This window comes from Schistocerca serialis, chromosome 6 (genome assembly GCF_023864345.2).
Source record: "Schistocerca serialis cubense isolate TAMUIC-IGC-003099 chromosome 6, iqSchSeri2.2, whole genome shotgun sequence".
NCBI classification, from domain to species: Eukaryota; Metazoa; Arthropoda; class Insecta; order Orthoptera; family Acrididae; genus Schistocerca; species Schistocerca serialis.
This window is the reverse complement of record NC_064643.1, coordinates 495,835,708-495,854,091: the sequence shown is the minus strand read 5'-3', so window position 1 is coordinate 495,854,091 and position 18,384 is coordinate 495,835,708.

Sequence of the window (18,384 nt, the reverse complement as noted above, 5' to 3'; positions counted from 1 at the left end):
ATGTAGCACACAAGGAACAGCGCTCTGGAGTTTCCAAGGGTCAGACTGAGATTGTGATATTAACACTCGTTTAGGTGAGACAGGCAGCCTGTCCAACGACTTCTTAATATGAAGGCAACCCAAACGACAGACAGCCGATAGACCAATCAACAAAATCAGCTCTGCTCCATGCAACCAGTAAAACGACCACAAGATTTCAATTCAAGGACGCACAGAATATTGGTGCCCATAATGACCAACAACACCTCAGCTGTCGAACTAGAAGCCGCGCTGAACAGCAACAACCCGATGACGAAAATACACTGCCGAAAATTACGTCAACGACCAGAACAGGTAACCGAAACGTCAACGGCCACAAGGCAGAAAATACCGCTGGTCAACTTCAGTAACAGGGAATATATTAAGTTAAACTTCACAGGAAGATGGCTGGAATCTTGGCCGACTTGAATACACACATGTTGTTGCTCACAGGAATGTCGCAAAAGCGACAACCAGGATCAAACGAAGAAATGTAAACAACTGAGGCTCGATAGTAGGTTAAGTGAGGACTCAACTTTCATGTCCAAGATCGGTGGGCGACGAACTTCGTTGCATCCACAAGCAGCATCTCACACTCCAACCACGCGTGTACACCGTGAGCGGCCCCAGCCAGAGTATGCCCGACGAAGACTTCCTTGCTACTCCACACCAATGGACCAACCTGTCACTCACCGTGCAGCCAGAAACTATATCTGCCACACCATAGATAGAACCACAGGACCGCAACCAAGATTTAACCCAAGACAAGCATGAGTCGAGCCAGCCATGGCTCTAACTCCCCCTCCGCCACCCCCCCCCCCCCCAACTCAATGCCAGGGGGGGGGGGGGGAGGGGGACACTCAACCCTCCGGGCTACCTGAATTTAACTTGGCTAAGGTGAACCCATTAACGCTTACCAGAGCAGTTATCTCTCACCTAGATAATCAATATAGTGTTTGTGCATAGGACAAGACTCACGCTCAGAACTCAACAAACCCTGTTGAAGAGCTTTCTTGGGTTCGGCTACATTTCACAAGCGACATTGGGATACCATCTCTCTCACATCCCGGTCCATGGAGAGCCAAGTTAGCTGCTCCTTGATTTTTTGGAGAGTCTTATAAGTTCCTAAGTGGCCACCCACCAACGAATCATGAAAGTAACGAAAGACCGGGTGCACCAAAGCTACTGGCAAACAGACCTTGCACTCCTTAGCATCCTCCACCCTCTTACATAGAATACCACTCTTAACAACACACTCATCCGACAGCTCTCCCGCCAACAGGCGTTGCTTAATCGGGCCCCAAATAGGGTCCTGAGCCTGATGCTGAGTGACATCATCAAACAAGTGAGGAATTTCACCCAACACAATACAATTAAGACTGTCTCCCTCTATCTCCCGGTTCCCTCACCTGGAGTAAATTTGGCGAAGATCCGGCTGAGGACATCCGCAAGGATATCTGCTGAGCCTCTCACGTGTTTAACTTCAAATTGAAATGCCGATATGCGTACCACCCACCTGGCAATACGGCCAGTTTTACGCGGCCTAGCCAACACTCAACTCAAAGCCTGATTTTCGGTTTCTAGCTGAAAAACCTAATGTTCAAGGTAGAAGCGATACTTCTCTATGGCAAACAAAATGGTCAATGCCTCGCACTCGCAGACAGAGTACTTAAGTTCGACACCAGTTAACTGTCGAGACGCGTAAGCTAAAGGCTGCCTCTGTCCTTCGAACTCCTGGAGGAGAACAGCTGAAATACCAGCATTAGATGTGTTAGTTTGGACAATAAACCTTCTATTATTAAAGTCTGGTACTCCGAGAACCGGAGGACTGGATATGGCTGCCTTAATGTTCTCGAACGCAGCCTCCTGGGCGGTTCCCCATTCAAAACACACGCTCTTCCGGCGCAATTCGTTCAAGGGTGCTGTCAGCTGAGCAAAATTTGGGATAAAAGACCTAAAATAGTTCGTCATGTGTATGAACCTAGCAATTCCGCAGTTTTCAGTAGGCAGAGGCAAAGCCCATAAAGCCTTAGTCTGCTCTTGCTCGGTGCAAATACTCTGACCCAACACTATGTGACCTAAGAAGGACACCTACTGCCTGGCTAATGTCATCTTATTACGTTTAACAGTCAACCTGGCTCCCTGAAATCTCAAAAGAACTTGCTGGATATGATCCAAATGGTCCTGAAATGAACGGCTATAGATAACTGAGTCGTCCAAATAATTATACACGCAGACTAACTTCAAGTCACCAAGAATATTATCCAGAAAACAAGTGAGAACAGCCACACCGGTCGCTAGACCAAAGGGAACTCTGTTAAACTCAAACAAATTCCAATCAGTACAAAATGCAGTAAAATGTTTACACTCTTCAGATAATGGAGTCTGATAATAGAACTGGTTCAAATCAAGAACATTAAACCAATCAGCGCTGGTAAACCAAGTGAAAGAATTGTGCAGATCAGGCAGAGGCACCGATTCGAGGACAACCTTAGCATTTAAACAGTGGTAGTCAACCACAGGTCTGAAATCGCGCCTCTGATCCTTAGGAACAAGGAATATGGGGGAAGCATAAGCAGATGTAGAAGGCCTAATCACACTTGTTGGAGCATTTGTGATATTTTAGCCTTGAGTATCTTCACCTTAGGGGGTGAAAGACGATATGGGGAGTGCATGACCAGAATATGGTCGGATAGATGGATATGATAATTAAAAACATTAGTAACCCCCAAGTTATCTCTAAGAAGCTGAGGAAAACTGTATAACAAATCCTGTAATTGAGAAGCCTGATGTGGCGAGAGATGGGCAAGATCAAACTCATTAGCCACCACCTCAACGGCCAATGCGCCAATATTTCGATGCAGAATACGTTTACAGAGCTCTTCCCAGGCTGAAGGCTGCTTATGGAAGACAAAATGCGACTTATCCACCGTGTGCATTCCCCTAAGAACAATAGACACCAATTCTTGTTCAGGAAAATCAATTAACAAGGCCAAGTAGGCCATCTGAATCTATCGACATACTTATGTAACTGCTGCTTATTACACTTCACTTCCCAAATGAATTGACACTCACGCTGTTTTTGAACTCTGGTGGTCAACCTCTGCCTACTCACAAGCTCCATCAATTGCTGTAAGGAGAACCCTTCTGTCATGGCTCACAAGAGAAGGTACTGCAACTCACCTCTAGCCAGCAGGTACAACAGTGAAAAAATTACTTGGTGCGGAACGTGAAAGGCAGCCGCGAGTTGTTCAAGGCGAACCAACAACCATAATAATTTCTCGACCTGTTCAAGATGCTCCACAACTAATTCAGTAATATCTCGGAAGAAATATGCCAGAGGATAAGGCAACTTGGCAAATATTGTGTCTAACTTGACAGATTATGTAACAGTACCACTCCTCGACAGGCTCTCACCTTGTCCCTGACACAACGAGTCCCGCTCTTCAATCCTCTTCCGACCCAACTCTAAACACGTAAGCTTAAACTGTAATGCACTAACCAAAGCTCGCAATTCAACAGTTAGTTCTTTATGATGATCTTCCAAGGCTAGCATGCCCAAATCCGCTATCTGATTAGTTAAATGCATTAACTGTGCCCGCACCATATCCAGCTGACTGTCACTAGGTTGGGTTCCTTCAAAACACGAATAGTGTCCTCAAGGCCTCTAACAGCTTCAAACAAAAATTCAACGGCCGCTCCTGTCTCACCCACCACCGCTGGCGTGATGTCAAGAAAGGCAGCACGCAAACGGGCCACCAAATCTGGCACACTGCCCTCAATAGGTTGGTGCCTTACTGCCAACTCGTAAACAAAATGGTCCTTCCTGAGCAGGCCGATCCCTGGACACTGTATGACTGCCATTAGAATACACCTGAAACAATCAACAACCAAAACAATATGGTGTCACAGAACAGAAACAAGGGTGAAAATGACAATAATTGGAATGGCAAGCACAAACATAACCGCGCTCCGCTACCAGTGAAGTGCCTGGGCTAGCAGGACAGAGAGGATTAAGTTGTGGAAAGGGGCCAAAATAAGTTGCTGTCAGTTGCACTCAACATACAAACTTTATTTATCAACACATAATATTACAACAAGGATGCAAAACAGTCAAAACTTTAATTGACCTCCTTCGATTAACTTTAGATTAGCTGAAGGCCGCACTCAAAATCCAAGACACAAGGCCTAAGCAAGAAATTGAAATACAAGGTTCTTCTGGAGGTTTCACCCAGAAATATTTTCTGAATCTTCAATCTAAACAGGCTGAAGGCCTTAGCAATTTAATTTTAATAGAACTTGGCTGGAGGCCGCATATTAAGCAATAAGAGGAGTTTCACTCAAAGTGCAGAAGGCCTTATCTTAAAACATCTCATGCTTAATTCGACTGAAGGCCCCATACAAAAGCATAACAGTCTTATGCCTTAAGGGAAAGACAATATCATTAATTTAAGGGATATTGATACTCGGATGAAGGCCACACATCAACCAAATAACTAAAACCCAAAAAGGGAAATTACTATGTAACACACAAGGAATGGCACTCAGACGTTTCCAGGGGTCGGCCTGAGATTGTAACACTAATGCCCATTTAGGTGAGACAGGCAGCCTGTCCAACGACTTCTTAATCTGAAGGCAACCCAACCAACAGATAGCCGACCAACCAATCAACAAAATCAGTTCTGCTCCATGCAACCAGTAAAACGATCACAAGGTTTCAATACAACGACACACAGAATATTGGCGTCCACAATGACCAACAACACCTCAGCTGTTGAACTACAAGCCACACTGAACAGAAACAACATGATGAGGAAAATACACTGCCAAAAATTACGTCAACGACCAGGGCATGTAACCGGAACATCAATGGCCACAAGGCAGAAAATACCGCTGGTCAACTTCAATAACAGGGAATATATTAAGTTAAACTTCACAGGAAGATGGTTGGAATCTTGGCCAACTTGAAACACACACATTGTTCCTTGCGGGAATGTCCCAAAGCGACAAACAGGATCAAACGTCGAAATGTAAACAACTGAGGCTCGATAGTAGGCTAAGTGAGGACTCAACTTTCACGTCCAAGATCGGTGGGCGACGAACTTCATAGCACCTGCAAGCTGCACCTCACACTCCAACCACGTGTGCACACCGTGAGCAGCCTCGGCCAGAGTACACATGACGGAGACTTCCTTGCTGCTCCATGCCAACCAACTGACTCGTCACACACTGCCCAGCCAGAAACTATATCCACCACACCAAAGATAGTACAGCAGTACTAGTGTCAATACACGATGCTGCTGCCACTCAGGGAGAGTCCAGCAATAGCATCACGATAACCACAGGAGAAATAAAATCACAGGACTGCAACCAAGGTATAACCCAAGACAAGTGTGACTCGAGCCAGCCATGGCTCAATACTCTCACTCACATTTACGTACCATATCTATTAATTTTATGTTTGTTTCTTTCTACTTTCTCTCTGTCATATTTACTCTCTTAATTTCCTCAGCTGAAATTAGATACATTTATTTTCCTCTTTTATGAATTTATTTTTTTCTTCGTATCTCTATCTTGCTTACATTATGTATTTTATCTTTTTATATATAAATTTAGTTACATAAAATGTATCTTATCTAATGCAGGGTGAACATTAATAAAACTGACATACTGCAGGGACTTATTCCTGACTTGAAATGGAGGAAAAATGGTCCCGTGTATATGTGCCTGGTAATGTGTCTTCACCATGGTAGATGGTACATTTTGATGTAATCATTCAGACATCACTGGACTGTGTCAAACACTTCTGATTTTCTAAGAAAAGTGCAGACCACAGAACTGATCATTTCTTACATATCTATCTCGCATCACATATATCATTCAGTACATCTCCAACAATTTGATTAAAATATGCTTCCTCTCATTTTAAGGGGTTCATACTGGAAAAAAATCTGGAAGAGTGCTTTGAAAAGTCTTTGAGATGAAATCTGTAAGACACACTGAGAGAACCTAAGGTGTTTGAAATAGTGTCCTTTTATTCTTGCAGGAGATAGGACTGGTTGGATCTAGAACAATAATTTGATAAAAAAATGTTGAGAGACATATACTTTTGAGGTATAGGCCATTTTACTAATGCTAAGAGTGGTCAGTACTCTGAAGCGAATGCTGTATTTCTGATGATTTTGATTGCTCATTTCTTTTTGGCTGTGTTTGTCTCTGTACTTATGTATCTGGCTGATGTTGTCAGACATTGCACTTTTAACTCTCTCCTGCCTCATTCATTTCATTTGTAGATTTTGAGGCTGTGTTGGCATCAGAACAAGATCAGTGATATTGAATCCTATTATTCCATTCAGGAAATGGCAGCCATGTCATGCTGATATGGTTTAGCCAGTGATGTTAATTGACAGACACATATTATGTAGACAAAGGACTATTTCAAAACTGTATTCAACCTGCAATTATTGTTCCAGTAACTTGAAAATAGGTCATCTGCAACAAGAAAGAGGGATTGTTGTCGATCTCACACAGTTTGCATGGTGGATAAATTGGAAAGGGTGATGTGATGAGTAGAAGATGATTCTGAAACAAAAACTGGGGATGCTGAAGACATAAACCATGCTCTTGTGCAGTAAATTCTGCATGAGCAGTCGTTTCCCCCTTATCACTTACTGCATACGCATGTTATTAGTCACAAGACCACCATTTCAGATGGATTCTAAAACAGAGCACTGAAGAGCCACAGTTCACAGCTTGGGTTTTATTTAGAATTGAGGGTAGCCCATATCTAGTGGGAAAATAAATCATCACAGGAACTGCTTGTGGGCAGTCATATGTGCAAATAAAAATGGGGTGAAAACTACGGGATCATACATTTTATCAGCCAAATTAATAGATACTGTTTTTCACTAATTTCTGCACACCAGATATTACCCATATTATTGGACACTGTCACAAGAAAGGCAATGAATGTAGTTTATGCAAGATAGGAACACCCCATTTTCTGGGTCTCCTACAATGAAACCCAGTGCAAACATTTAAAGAGTGATGGATTTATCATCGAGATCTAGAAGTATATCTTTTGTGTTCATCTTGTTGAAATCCCTTAGATTTAAAGGTATTGAGATACTCCAAACCCAATGAAAACAACCAAATATGACAGGAACATGTGTTACAAATATGAGGGCAGCTGGATGTGCTCTCAAAGTTCATCAGTAATTGATGAAAAGGGCTAAAGGGTGTTTAAAAATGAGTCATAACCAAATCAAATACCTCCCTCAGTGTCAACAGACAAAGTGCTATCATAAGACAGAATGGTCCACATCTCACTGCGATATGAAATCTCATTACCTGGCTCCCCTTCTGATTTTGAGTTTCTAAGTATCATGATGAAGTTAATGCCTCAATTTCTATGTTCTTCTATGTACTAACCCATGTTCCACTAAAACCTTGTTTATCAAAGGCCGATAGTAAAAAATTCATTGAAGCTGAGTAAAATGTGATCTCAAAATCTATGGATTTTATTCAAGGTCAAAAATCAGATTCACTGCTGTATTCCGTAATTTTATTCGTGTCTTGCAAATGGTCTGTTGTGCTAGATACATTTCTAAAGCCAACTTGCTCTTTAGCCTGTCTAAAATCTAATGTTTCTTCTGTATCTTTGTATAAATATGCTGGCTGTTATGAACAAATGTAAATATGCTGTCTGTTATGAATAAATGTAAATATGCTGTCTGTTATGAATAAATGTAAATATGCTGTCTGTTAAAAATAAATGAAGGTATGAGAAGTAGTTCTCATTTATTTGTGATCTTACTTTTATGGGCCCAAAATGTCAGTTTAAATTGTTAAAAGTTCTGGAAGCAAATAGAGTTTAAAAAAATTAAAGAGCAATATTATGATCATCTTAATTTTGATCGTGTCAAAAATATTTGTTCACTGAATGACAATAATGGAGTCATACATTGCCAATACCAGTCATAGTGTGAAATAACAGTGTTTAAAGATGTGTAGAGACTGCAGGAGAAGTTCACACATGAAAAATGAATATCCAACAAAACCTAGATTGCTATAAGTTTGTTTAACCAGCCATTTGTAATGTGTACTATCATGGAGTTTGCAACAGCTGTGTCATTGAACAAGATGAGCCATCATTCTATGCACCTTTTGTGACCGGCAGATGATACCTGATCAAGCCTACAACTAGTTTGTAGTGAACAGTTCTACATTAAATGAGACACTGCATGTAAAATTCCTCTGGAGTCCAACTGGATAAATGTTAAAATGCAGTCAACACAGATAAACTAATCAAGAAGCTCAGTTTGCATGTTTCACATTTATCAGTATCTCAATCTGTATCAACCACAACAAAACTATTCCACCTGGTGTGAAAGACATGTGTTGTTGTTGTATTCTTCAGGGAAAGGATTTTAAAGGTAAATCTTTGAAAAGTATGTTTGGCATCTCAATTAAAAATGGAAAAAATGTATGTTCCACTGTTTTTGAAAAGTCATCCCCTAAAATGGTGAAATAGGAGATTAAACTTTATAAAAAAATATTTCATTATATTAAAAAAAATTAAAGTTGAGTCTATGAAAACTGAAAAAACCTTGGTTCATCTGGCCTGGGTGATAGTACATCTACATCTACATCTACATGGATACTCTGCAAATCACATTCAAGTGCCTGGCAGAGGGCTCCTCGAACCACCTTCACAATTCTCTATTATTCCAATCTCGTATAGTGTGTGGAACGAATGAACACCTATATCTTTCTGTACGAGCTCTGATTTCCCTTATTTTATTGTGGTTATCGTTCCTCCCTTTGTAGGTTGGTATCAACAAAATATTTTCGCATTCAAAGCAGAAGGTCGGTGATTGGAATTTTTTGAGAAGATTCCGTTGCAACGAAAAACGCCTTTCTTTTAATGATTTCCAGCCCAAATCCCTTATCATTTCTATGACACTATCTCCCATATTTCGCAATAATACAAATCGTGCTGCCTTTCTTTGAACTATTTTGATGTACTCCCTCAGTCCTACCTGGTAAGGATCCCACACCGCGCAGCAGTATTCTAAAAGAGGACAGACAAGCGTAGTGTAGGCAGTCTCCTTAGTAGGTCTGTTACATTTTCTAAGTGTCATGCCAATAAAACACAGTCTTTGGTTAGCCTTCCCCACAACATTTTCTATGTGTTCCTTCCAATTTAAGTTGTTCGTAATTGTAATACCTAGGTATTTAGTTGAATTTATGGCTTTTAGATTAGACTGATTTATTGTGTAACTGAAGTTTAATGAATTCCTTTTAGCACTCATGCGGATGACCTCACATGTTTTGTTATTTAGGGTTGATTGCCACTTTTCGCACACATTCAGATATCTTTTCTAAATCATTTTGCAGTTTGTTTTTGTGGTGTCACCGCCAGACACCACACTTGCTAGGTGGTAGTTTTAAATCGGCCGCGGTCCATTAGTACATGTCGGACCCGCGTGTCACCACTGTGTGATCGCAGACCGAGCGCCACCACAAGGCAGGTCTCGAGATACGGGATAGCACTCGCCCCAGTTGTACAGACGACTTTGCTAGCGACTACACTGATGAAGCCTCGCTCCTTTGCCGAGCAGATAGTTAGAATAGCCTTCAGCTAAGTCCATGGCTACGACCTAGCAAGGCGCCATTAGCCTTACATAGCAATTGATACTTATCGTATAAAGCATGTCTCATCAAGAACGATGTATACAACAAGGATGGATTAAAGTTAAGTATTCCAAAAGCTACGTACTTTTCTTTATAGCATTCATTACGTATCCTGTTTCAGACCTCACGCCATCCTTCGTGTGTTTATAGCATGCATTGCGGTCCCCTCAAATCACACTGTGTCGGCACTTCTGTCGACATATCAGTTTTGATCTTCTGATGATTTTATTAGTCGATAAACGACAGCGTCATCTGCAAAAAACCGAAGACAGCTGCTCAGATTGTCTCAAAAATCGTTATAATTTATACAGGCAAGGAACAGCAAAGAGCCTATAACACTACTTTGGGGAACGCCACAAATCACTTCTGTTTTACTCGATGACTTTCCATCAATTACTACGAACTGTAACCTCTCTGACAGGAAATCACAAATCCAGTCACATAACGGACACAATATTCCATAAGCACGCAATTTCACTTAGAGCTGCTTGTGTGGTACAGTGTCAAAAGCCTTCCGGAAATCCAGAAATATGGAATCGAACCGAAATCCCTGATTAATAGCACTCAACATTTCATGTGAAAAAAGAGCTAGTTGTGTTTCACAGGAATGATGCTTTCTAAACCCATGTTGACTGTGTGTCAATAGACCGTTTCCTTCGAGGCAATTCATAATCTTCGGACACAATATATGTTCTAGAATCCTGGTATCGACGTTAACGATATGGGCCTGTAATTTAGTGGATTACTCCTACTACCTTTCTTGAATATTGGTGTGACATGTGCAACTTTCCAGTCTTTGGGCACGGATCATTCGGTGAGCGAACGGTTGTATGTTATTGTTAAGTATGGGGTTACTGCATCAGTATACTCCGAAAGGAACCTAATTGGTATACAGTCTGGACCAGAAGACTTGCTTTTATTAAGTCATTTAAGTTGCTTCACTACTCCGAGGATATTTACATCTACGTTACTCATGTTACTGTTCTCGATTCGAGTTCTGGAATATTTACTTCGTCTTATTTCGTGAAGGCATTTCGGAAGGCTGTGTTTAGTAACTCTGCTTTGGCAGCACTGTCTTCAATGGTATCTCCATTGCTATAGCGTTGAGAAGGCATTGATTGTTACTTGCCGCTAACATACTTCACATACGACCAGAATCTCTTTGGATTTACTGCCAGGTTTTGAGACAAAGTTTCGTTGTGGAAACTGTTATAGGCATCTCGCATTGAAGTCCGTGCTAAATTTCGAGCTTCTGTAAAAGATCGTCAATCTTGGGGATTTTGCATCTCTTTAAATTTGGCATGTTTGTTTTGTTGTTTCTGCAACAGTGTTCTAACCCGTTTTGTGTACTAAGGAGGATCAGCTCCGTCATTAGTTAATTTATTTGGTATAAATCTCTCAATTGCTGCCGATACTATTTCTTTGAATTTAAGCCGCATCTAGTCTACACTTATATTATTAATTTGGAATGAGTGGAGATTGTCCCTTAGGAAGGCGTCAAGTGAATTTTTATCTGCTTTTCTGAATAGGTATATTTTTCGCTTATTTTTCAAGGATTTGGGGATTGCAATGTTCAATCTCGCTACAACAACTCTGTCTTCACTAATCCCTATATCGGTTTAAATGCTCGTTATTAACTCAGGATTATTTGTTGCTAAGAGGTTAAGTGTGTTATCACAACTGTTTACTATTCGCGTGGGCTCATGAAATAACTGCTCGAAATAATTTTCAAAGAATGCGTTTAGCACAATTTCAGGTGATATTTTAAGCGTACCTCCGGAATTAAACATGTATTTTCGCCAGCATATTGAGGGTAAATTAAAGTCTCCACCAATTATTATCGTATGAGTTGGATATGTGTTTGAAATCAAACTCAAGTTTTCTTTGAACCTTTCAGCAAACGTATTATCTGAACTGGGAGGCAGTGAAGATGGACATGAAGATCATCTGTACGGCGGAACTGGTGGAAGAGGCAACCTTGCTTTTTGGGATACTATAAAAACTATCGTGCAAGGTTATTTCAACAAAGGTCACAACGGTTCCACAGATTAGTGGCGGTACCCTTACAGTGTCTGTTCCACATGTTAGTGGTGGCTGATGTATAAAACTCAGAAGTGGAACTCTGAGCCTAACCAGACTGAAATCTCAGTTTCAGTCACAAACCCAGTCCAAATATGTGATTCTTGAGTTTCTCCCGGCGTATTTGATAATCAAAATATCCACGGGTATGCTGCCGGTCTATAGTGTCCAACGGGCACAATATTTCGGCGATCAAACATGTCGCCATCATCAGGTGAACTGACGGACTGAGCTCCTGTGAACGTGCCGGCACGGAGATCCGTACGCTATGGCTGCTCAGAGGGAACTGGGTTCGGTCGCGGCGGCGGCCGATTTAAATACCCTCCGCCCGCGGCGCGCTCCCTCCGCCGTCCGCGCCCAGCGCCACGGTCGCGCGGTGGAACAGATTGCGACGGCGTCTGAGATGACGTCGGTGTGATGGCTCTGTCCGCCGTGGTCGTCACAACTATACGTCTGCTCGATTTACTCTTGATTAACCCGATCGCTGGTTCCCAAGCCTTGCTAAGATTATAGCCACAGTCACGGTTTATGAGGTCGTCATTGGTGCGAATTTCGATGGCCTCTCTAACAACGCTGTCCCAGTATCTCGACGTCTGTACCAGAATCCTCGTGCGGTCATACTCCATGGCGTGATTTTCCGACAAACAATGTTCAGCGACCGCCGACTTGCTCGGATACATCAGTCGAGTGTGCCTCTGGTGTTCACGGCATCGATCCTCGACGGTACGCATCGTCTGACCAATATACGACTTGCCACATTGACACGGAATCTGGTACACGCCGGCCTTCCTCAAACCGAGGTCATCTTTGGCGCTCCCCACCAGTGCACGAGTTTTATTTGGAGGACAAAACACAGTTCCGACCCGGTGTTTCTTCAGAATGAAGAATACTACGAACAAACGGAGGGAGTCGCCATGGGTAGCCCACTCTCACCGGTGGTAGCGAATTTGTACATGGAGAACTTCGAGGAGGAAGCCCTGTCGTCATCCGTATGGAAACCTACTTGCTTTTTCCGTTACGTTGACGACACGTTCGTCATCTGGCCACATGGTATGGATAAACTCCTTGACTTCCTTACACATCTAAACTCCATACACCCCAACATCAAATTCACTATGGAGACTGAAACGGAGGGTAAATTACCTTTCCTTGACGTCTTGGTCAAGAGAAGGGCTGACGGCACCCTAGATCATGGGGTGTATCGGAAGGCTACGCACACTGATCTGTATTTGCATGCAGACAGCTGCCACCACCCTTCACAGAGGAATGGGGTACTTAAAACTCTAGTACATAGGGTGCGCACTATCTCTGACACAGAGCGTCTACCCCAGGAATTGGAACATCTGAGAACTGTATTTCGAAAAAATGGGTACTCAGAGTGGCAGATTCAACGTGCTCTCCGCCCAACCACTGCAGCACAACCTGTTGAGATGGATGAAGTTACGAGGGAGGAGGTAGGCACTGCATTTATTCCATACACAGGTGCACTCTCGGGAAAAATCGCCCGCATTCTGAAGAAACACCGGGTCGGAACCGTGTTTTGTCCTCCAAATAAAACTCGTGCACTGGTGGGGAGCGCCAAAGATGACCTCGGTTTGAGGAAGGCCGGCGTGTACCAGATTCCGTGTCAATGTGGCAAGTCGTATATTGGTCAGACGATGCGTACCGTCGAGGATCGATGCCGTGAACACCAGAGGCACACTCGACTGATGTATCCTGATGTATCCGAGCAAGTCGGCCGTCGCTGAACATTGTTTGTCGGAAAACCACGCTATGGAGTATGAACACACGAGGATTTTGGTACAGACGTCGAGATACTGGGACAGCGTTGTTAGAGAGGCCATCGAAATTCGCACCAATGACGACCTCATAAACCGTGACTGTGGCTATAATCTTAGCAAGGCTTGGGAACCAGCGATCGGGTTAATCAAGAGTAAATCGAGCAGACGTATAGTTGTGACGACCACGGCGGACAGAGCCATCACACCGACGTCATCTCAGACGCCGTCGCAATCTGTTCCACCGTGCGACCGTGGCGCTGGGCGCGGACGGCGGAGGGAGCGCGCCGCGGGCGGAGGGTATTTAAATCGGCCGCCGCCGCGACCGAACCCAGTTCCCTCTGAGCAGCCATAGCGTACGGATCTCCGTGCGGGCATGTTCACAGGAGCTCAGTCCGTCAGTTCACCTGATGATGGCGACATGTTTGATCGCCGAAATATTGTGCCCGTTGGACACTATAGACCGGCAGCATACCCGTGGATATTTTGATTACCAGTCCAAATAAATCAACATGGATACAGCACCTTCAAAGACAAATTACCCCAGTGGGTCAAACCGCACAGTTGAAAAACCGCAAGTGATCTATTCGGATTCTGGGGAGATCACAGAAGTGTGCATGGAGATAAATCAGAATGCTGCAAAACCCAGTTATAACAAAATCGAGAATTTGGCTAATGACATTTAATGTAGTTTCTCCTTTAAAAATGAGAAAACTCAAAAAACATCCTGGACAGATCCAGAGAACATAAAATCAAAAGTATTGCATTTCAGGAATCGTGATATACAGATGAAAATCCTTTTGATACAGAAAGATTAAAATCCATGGAGAGGAAATAAAAACTTTGAGGTTCAGTGATGACATTGTAACTCTGTCAGAGACAGCAAAGGGCTCGGAAGAGCAGTTGAACAGAATGGATAGTGTCTTGAAAGGAGGATATAAGATGAACACCAACAAAAGCAAAACGAGGATAATGGAATGTAGTCGAATTAAGTTGGGTGAAGCTGAGGGAATTAGATTAGGAAACGAGACATTTAAAGTAGTAAAGGAGTTTTGCTGTTTGGGGAGCAAAATAACTGATGATGGTCAAAGTAGAGAGGATATAAAATGTAGACTTGCAATGGCAAGGAAAGCGTTTCTGAAGAAGAGAAATTTGTTAACATCAAGTATAGATTTAAGTGTCAGGAAGTCGTTTCTGAAAATATTTGTATGGAGTGTAGCCATGCATGGAAGTGAAACATGGACGATAAATAGTTTGGACAAGAAAGAATAGAAACTTTTGAAATGTGGTGCTACAGAAGATGCTGAAGATTAGATGGGTAGATCACATAACTATTGAGGAGGTATTGAATAGGATTGGGAAGAAGAGAAGTTTGTGGCACAACTTGACTAGAAGAAGGGATCAGTTGGTAGGACATTTTCTGAAGCATCAAGGGTAAAAATCGTAGTGGGAGACCAAGAGATGAATACACTAAGCAGATTCAGGACGATGTAGGTGGCAGTAGTTAATGGGAGATGAAGAAGCTGGCACAGGATAGAGTAGCATGGAGAGCTGCATCAAACCAGTCTCAGGACTGAAGACCACAACAACAACAACAGAAGGATAGAGGATATACAAAGGAAAACCTGGAAAATGAGCAATAGCAAATTGTCCACAACTTGGAACCGGATTTAGAGTAGAGACATCAATACTTGATACGGTCATGACTTTCAAATCTCACTCGGATCAGCTCTCCATGATGACAATAAAATCAGCTAATAAGATATACACTCTAATCAACAAACATGCACCAACTAACATCACTAACAAAAACAAAATAGAAGAAGTAGAATAATTCTGGAACCAATTAGATAATATTCTCGAAAAAATCCAAATAACCATGTCAAAATCCTTATGGACGATTTCAATGTACAAATTGGTATACAAAAGAAATATCGATATTGGGTAGGTAAATGGTTAGGGCATACACAGACCAACTGAAATGGCATGCAACTCACTGAAATTTGCAAAACCCACGACCTATTTTTCAAATCGACATTTTTCAAGAAAAGAGCCTCGAAAACCAAAACTTGGATCTCACCTAATCCATTACTATTGTATGTTCATCCTTTTAGCAGGAGGTCTCTGGGACGATGGCCGTTACTATCGTAAAAAAAATGAAAACACCTACAGCCGTCCTTATGATTTTATTTTATTTTTTCGCTACCAGTTTCAAATCTTCATTGCATCACCTTCAGGCTGTTTTGATGCGGTACAGGCTGATACATCCCCATGCATAACGCATCAATTGTCAGCCTTTCTGGATTCACAGATAATCTGAAACTCACGTGTCAGCACTGTCAGTTGACAATTGATGGTTGGAGTGCTCACACGTAAGTCTCAGATAATCTGGGAATCCAGTAATGCTGGCAACTGATGAGTTATGCATGGGGATGTATCGACCTGTACCGCATCAAAACAGCCTGAAGATGATGCAATGAAGCGTTGAAACTGGTAGCGACAAAATAAAATCATAAGGATGGCTGTAGGTGTTTTTATTTTTTGTCATCATAAGCCATTACTAGGTGAATATCAGTTGGATCATGTAATGATCTCCTGCATAAATACAGTAGAAGTCATGAAACTTAAAGTCCTTAATGGACTAGACCTAGATTCTGACCATTACCCAACAAAATTCTCCTTAGGTGTCATTCCAGAAAAAAGAAAATTCACTAAGAAATCTCCACACTGTACATATGATGTACAAAAGATAAGTGGTAATGAACAATTTATAAAAGAAACACAAAATTTAAAACCACAAAATTGGCAAGAACTGCAAGCAGGACTTTTAAAAGCAGCTGAAACTGTAGCATCACAAACAAGAACACGTAAACACTCATGTAGGACAGATGAGTGTGACCAACAGATAAATCTCAGGCAACAGGCATGGCAAAATTGGTTGTACAACAAAAATCAAAAGACCCTGGAAGATCTCAAAGATACCAGGAAAACAGTCACAAAAGTGATACGAACAGTCCGTAAACAATATGAAGACAAAAAATTGCAAGACATAGAAAATGATTTAAAAGAAAACTATTCCTCTATCACTCCAATTCAAAAATGAGCATGGGGAAATTGCCCATACCAACACCAAAAACTGTGAAATTCTTGCAAAATACTTTTCTGAATTACTGAATTGTGGAATTTGAGTTCCATCATACACAATGAAACCTAGACTCAAAGCCACCAAGGTTACAGGAGATTAAAGAGATAATTCAGTCACTGAAAAATAACAAAGCATCAGGAGAAGTCCAAATCATCGCAGAATTATGGAAAAATGCAGGAGAAAATCTTATTGCAAAACTCAAGAAATTATAGATGAAATCTGGAAGACTGAAAAAAATCCCCACAGATTTGAAGAAAGCAATCATACATTCTCTGTACAAAAAAGGAAATAAAATAGACCCTAACAACTACCATGGAATCTCTTTATTGTCAATAATATACAAAATTCTGTCTAAAGCCCTACTAAAGTGAGCAGAACCTTAGCTGGATTCAAAACTAGGCGAATACCAAGGTGGATTCAGGAAAGGTCGATCATGCATAGAACAAATCCTTAACTTGAAAAACTTGATGAAATATTTGCATAGCACTTCAAACAAAAGTTATGTCATCACATTTGTCGACTTTAAAAAAGCATATGACAGTATAGACCAAGATCCCTTTTGAAGTGTTAGCAGAATTTGGACTAGATCTACTTCCTTACATTCAAAACTGCGCAAAAGATCTCTTGAACACTTGGTTGAATCAACACCTCTAGGAGACTGTAATTCACTGAGAATAGCTGCCACAAAATCCACTTGCATTTTATCAAGAATGAAACTTTTATTCTAGTAGAACTGACAATGTGAAGATGCTTCATGAATCTTGTTTGGCTTGCTCATTCTTTAAGAGCACTGCCTGCAAAAAGCATGGATCTGTGTTCAAGCTCCATTGCAGTGCAAAGGACTTTAACAAAAGCATGTAACACGCTCTGGAGTAAATGATGATGACATTTGTGAGTAGCTGAATTAGAGGCACCTATTAGCATGGAACACTACCAGCCATCTCAGATATGGCAGTGACGTGTAGAGGCAAGGATGCCACAAGGCATAGGGGAGTTATCCCGATCCATTACTGTTTAACCAATGCTCACAACTCATTACAGTGTTCTGAGTTGAGTCCAAGATGTGTACATCCTACAGCATGATGTCCCAGATGTGATAAATAGGACTGAGGTCAGGCACACTAGCATCCTCAGGTATATGGAGAGTTCTTCAAACTATTCTAACACAATATGGAAGGGATGGGATGATGCAATACCTTCGGGCCATTGTAGGCGAATAAACAGAGGTACACATCATTGGACAGTAGACAGCTGTATCTGTTGGTCCTGAGAGATGATGGCAGATGTATCAGGGGTCTCATCACATGCTTTGTAAATGTCCATCACACAAGATTTCCTCCACAGCCTGCTTAAGCAGTGCTATGCAGGAAAGGGCTGTGCATTAACTTATGTTGTTTCTTGATAAAAGTGTACCCTTTTGTCAATGTCTACTAATGTGCACTATGACTCTTTAGTCCAGATGACCATTTTCCACCTTCTGAGTGCCAGTGATGGCAGTCCTTTACTCTAGGTTAGTCTCTTTTTTTTCTGTGATGTGCGGTAAGCGAAGGCAGACATGTGCAGCAGTGGCTTCTGTATCCTGCAGCAAAAAGCTTGTTTTGAATGTATGACAGCTTAACAGATTTTGTGGTTCACCATTAAACTAGTGAATGATTTTCTGTGCTGTGG